The 4,936-nt window shown below is 43.4% G+C and overlaps 1 protein-coding gene across 3 annotated transcripts in view; it reads left to right on the top strand.

The window, feature by feature from the left end:
• Positions 1 to 4,936, top strand: part of UBXN11 (UBX domain protein 11) — a 30,282-nt gene that overhangs the window by 3,400 nt on the left and 21,946 nt on the right. The window lies entirely within an intron of this gene.

Genomic DNA, 4,936 nt, shown 5'->3' with positions numbered 1-4,936 from the left:
CCAAGGAAGCTGGTAGGTGTTGCAAGAGGGCATCAGAGGGCAGACACACTGAAACCATAATCACAGAAAACTAGTCAGTCTGATCACATGGACCACAGCCTGGTCTAACTCAATGAAACTAAGCCATGCCCGTGGGGCCACCCAAGACGGGCGGGTCATGGTGGAGAGGTCTGACAGAATGTGGTCCACTGGAGAAGGGAATGGCAAACAACTTCAGTATTCTTGCCTTGAGAACCCCATGAACAGTATGAAAAGGCAAATGATAGGATAATGAAAGAGGAACTCCCCAGGTCAGTAGGTGCCCAATATGCTACTGGAGATCAGTGGAGAAATAACTCCAGAAAGAATGAAGGGATGGAGCCAAAGCAAAAACAATACCCAGCTGTGGATGTGACTGGTGATAGAAGCGAGGTCCGATGCTGTAAAGAGCAATATTGCATAGGAACCTGGAATGTCAGGTCCATGAATCAAGGCAAATTGGAAGTGGTCAAACAGGAGATGGCAAGAGTGAACATCAACATTCTAGGAATCAGCGAACTAAAATGGATTGGAATGGGTGAATTTAACTCAGATGACCATTATATCTACTACTGCGGGCAGGAATCCCTTAGAAGCCGTGGAATAGCCATCATGGTCAACAAAAGAGTCTGAAATGCAGTACTTGGATGCAATCTCAAAAACGACAGAATGATCTCTGTTCATTTGCAAGGCAAACCATTCAATAAGTAATCCAAGTCTATGCCCCAACCAGTAACGCTGAAGAAGCTGAAGTTGAACGGTTCTATGAAGACCTACAAGACCTTTCAGAACTAACACCCAAAAAAGATGTCCTTTTCATTATAGGGGACTGGAATGCAAAAGTAGGAAGTCAAGAAACACCTAGAGTAATGGGCAAATTTGGCCTTGGAATAGGGAATGAAGCAGGGCAAAGGCTAATAGAGTTTTGCCAAGAAAATGCACTGGTCGTAGCAAACATCCTCTTCCAACAACACAAGAGAAGACTCTACACATGGACATCACCAGATGGTCAACACCGAAATCAGATTGATTATATTCTTTGCACCCAAAGATGGAGAAGCTCTATACAGTCAGCAAAAACAAGACCGGGAACTGACTGTGGCTCAGATCATGAACTCCTCATTGCCAACTTCAGACTTAGATTGAAGAAAGTAGGAGAACCACTGGACCATTCAGGTATGACCTAAATCAAATCCCTTATGATTAGACAGTGGAAGTAAGAATTAGATTTAAGGGACTAGATCTGATAGATAGAGTACCTGATGAACTATGGACGGAGGTTTGTGACATTGTACAGGAGACAGGGATCAAGACCATCCCCATGGAAAAGAAATGCAAAAAAGCAAAATGGCTGTCTGGGGAGGCCTTACAAATAGCTGTGAAAAGAAGAGAGGCGAAAAGCAAAGGAGAAAAGGAAAGATGTAAGTATCTGAATGCAGAGTTCCAAAGAATAGCAAGAAGAGATAAGAAAGCCTTCCTCAGCGATCAATGCAAAGAAATAGAGGAAAACAACAGAATGGGAAAGACTAGAGATCTCTTCAAGAAACTTAGAGATACCAAGGGAACATTTCATGCAAAGATGGGCTCGATAAAGGACAGAAATGGTATGGACCTAACAGAAGCAGAAGATATTAAGAAGAGGTGGCAAGAATACACAGAACTATACAAAAAAGATCTTCAAGACCAAGATAATCACGATGGTGTGATCACTCACCTAGAGCGAGACATCGTGGAATGTGAAGTCAAGTGGGCCTTAGAAGCATCACTACGAACAAAGCTAGTGGAGGTGATGGCATTCCAGTTGAGCTATTTCAAATCCTGAAAGATGATGCTGTGAAAGTGTTGCACTCAATATGCCAGCAAATTTGGAAACCTCAGCAATGGCCACAGCACTGGAAAAGGTCAGTTTTCATTCCAATTCCAAAGAAAGGCAATGCCAAAGAGTGCTCAAACTACCGCACAATTGCACTCATCTCACACGCTAGTAAACTGATGCTCAAAATTCTCCAAGCCAGGCTTCAGCAATACGTGAACTATGAACTTGCAGATGTTCAAGCTGGTTTTAGAAAAGGCAGAGGAACCAGAGATCAAATTGCCAACATCTGCTGGATCATGGAAAAAGCAAGAGAGTTCCAGAAAAACATCTATTTTTGCTTTATTGACTATGCCAATACTTTTGACTGTGTGGATCACAATCAACTGTGGAAAATTCTGAAAGAGATGGGAATACCAAACCACCTGACCTGCCTCTTGAGAAACCTATATGCAGGTCAGGAAGCAATAGTTAGAACTGGACATGCAACAACAGACTGGTTCCAAATAGGGAAAGGAGTACGTCAAGGCTGTATATTGTCACCCTGCTTATTTAACTTCTATGCAGAGTACATCATGAGAAATGCTGGGCTGGAAGAAGCACAAGCTGGAATCAAGATTGCCGGGAGAAATATCAATAACCTCAGATATGCAGATGACTGACACCACCGTTATGGCAGAAAGTGAAGAGGAGCTAAAAAGCCTCTTGATGAAAGTGAAAGAGGAGAGTGAAAAAGTTGGCTTAAAGCTCAACATTCAGAAAACTAAGATCATGGCATCTGGTCCCATCACTTCATGGGAAATAGATGAGGAAACAGTGGAAACAGTGTCAGACTTTATTTTGGGCTCCAAAATCACTGCAGATGGTGACTGTGGCCATGCAATTAAAAGACGCTTACTCCTTGGAAGAAAAGTTATGACCAACCTAGATAGCATATTGAAAAGCAGAGACATTACTTTGCCAACAAAGGTCCCTCTAGTCAAGGCTATCATTTTTCAGTGGTCATGTATGGATGTGAGAGTTGGACTCTGAAGAAAGCTGAGTGCCAAAGAATTGTTGCGTTTGAACTGTGGTGTTGGAGAAGACTCTTGAGAGTCCCTTGGACTGCAAGGAGATACAACCAGTCCATTCTGAAGGAGATCAGCCCTGGGATTTCTTTGGAAGGAATGATGCTAAAGCTGAAACTCTAGTACTTGGCCACCTCATGCGAAGAGTTGACTCATTGGAAAAGACTTTGATGCTGGGAGGGATTGGGGGTAGAGGAGAAAGGGATGACAGAGGATGAGATGGCTGTATGGCATCACTGACTCGATGAATGTGAGTCTGAGTGAACTCCGGGAGTTGGTGATGGACCGGGAGGCCTGGCGTGCTGTGATTCATGGGGTCGCAAAGAATCGGACACGACTGAGCGACTGAACTGAACTGAACTCTGTGTATTCTTGCCACCTCTTCTTAATATCTTCTGCTTCTGTTAGGTCCATACCATTTCTGTCCTTTATCGAGCCCATCTTTGCATGAAATGTTCCCTTGGTATCTCTAAGTTTCTTGAAGAGATCTCTAGTCTTTCCCATTCTGTTGTTTTCCTCTATTTCTTTGCATTGATCGCTGAGGAAGGCTTTCTTATCTCTTCTTGCTATTCTTTGGAACTCTGCATTCAGATACTTACATCTTTCCTTTTCTCCTTTGCTTTTCGCCTCTCTTCTTTTCACAGCTATTTGTAAGGCCTCCCCAGACAGCCATTTTGCTTTTTTGCATTTCTTTTCCATGGGGATGGTCTTGATCCCTGTCTCCTGTACAATGTCACAAACCTCCGTCCATAGTTCATCAGGTACTCTATCTATCAGATCTAGTCCCTTAAATCTAATTCTTACTTCCACTGTCTAATCATAAGGGATTTGATTTAGGTCATACCTGAATGGTCCAGTGGTTCTCCTACTTTCTTCAATCTAAGTCTGAAGTTGGCAATGAGGAGTTCATGATCTGAGCCACAGTCAGTTCCCGGTCTTGTTTTTGCTGACTGTATAGAGCTTCTCCATCTTTGGGTGCAAAGAATATAATCAATCTGATTTCGGTGTTGACCATCTGGTGATGTCCATGTGTAGAGTCTTCTCTTGTGTTGTTGGAAGAGGATGTTTGCTACGACCAGTGCATTTTCTTGGCAAAACTCTATTAGCCTTTGCCCTGCTTCATTCCCTATTCCAAGGCCAAATTTGCCCATTACTCTAGGTGTTTCTTGACTTCCTACTTTTGCATTCCAGTCCCCTATAATGAAAAGGACATCTTTTTTGGGTGTTAGTTCTGAAAGGTCTTGTAGGTCTTCATAGAACCGTTCAACTTCAGCTTCTTCAGCGTTACTGGTTGGGGCATAGACTTGGATTACTTATTGAATGGTTTGCCTTGCAAATGAACAGAGATCATTCTGTCGTTTTTGAGATTGCATCCAAGTACTGCATTTCAGACTCTTTTGTTGACCATGATGGCTATTCCACGGCTTCTAAGGGATTCCTGCCCGCAGTAGTAGATATAATGGTCATCTGAGTTAAATTCACCCATTCCAATCCATTTTAGTTCGCTGATTCCTAGAATGTTGATGTTCACTCTTGCCATCTCCTGTTTGACCACTTCCAATTTGCCTTGATTCATGGACCTGACATTCCAGGTTCCTATGCAATATTGCTCTTTACAGCATCGGACCTCGCTTCTATCACCAGTCACATCCACAGCTGGGTATTGTTTTTGCTTTGGCTCCATCCCTTCATTCTTTCTGGAGTTATTTCTCCACTGATCTCCAGTAGCATATTGGGCACCTACTGACCTGGGGAGTTCCTCTTTCATTATCCTATCATTTGCCTTTTCATACTGTTCATGGGGTTCTCAAGGCAAGAATACTGAAGTTGTTTGCCATTCCCTTCTCCAGTGGACCACATTCTGTCAGACCTCTCCACCATGACCCGCCCGTCTTGGGTGGCCCCACGGGCATGGCTTAGTTTCATTGAGTTAGACCAGGCTGTGGTCCATGTGATCAGACTGACTAGTTTTCTGTGATTATGGTTTCAGTGTGTCTGCCCTCTGATGCCCTCTTGCAACACCTACCAGCTTCCTTGG

This window comes from Oryx dammah, unplaced genomic scaffold (assembly GCF_014754425.2).
Source record: "Oryx dammah isolate SB20612 unplaced genomic scaffold, SCBI_Odam_1.1 HiC_scaffold_27, whole genome shotgun sequence".
Taxonomy (NCBI): Eukaryota; Metazoa; Chordata; class Mammalia; order Artiodactyla; family Bovidae; genus Oryx; species Oryx dammah.
The sequence above is the reverse complement of the archived record's forward strand: the minus strand, read 5'-3'. Positions and strand labels throughout refer to the sequence as shown.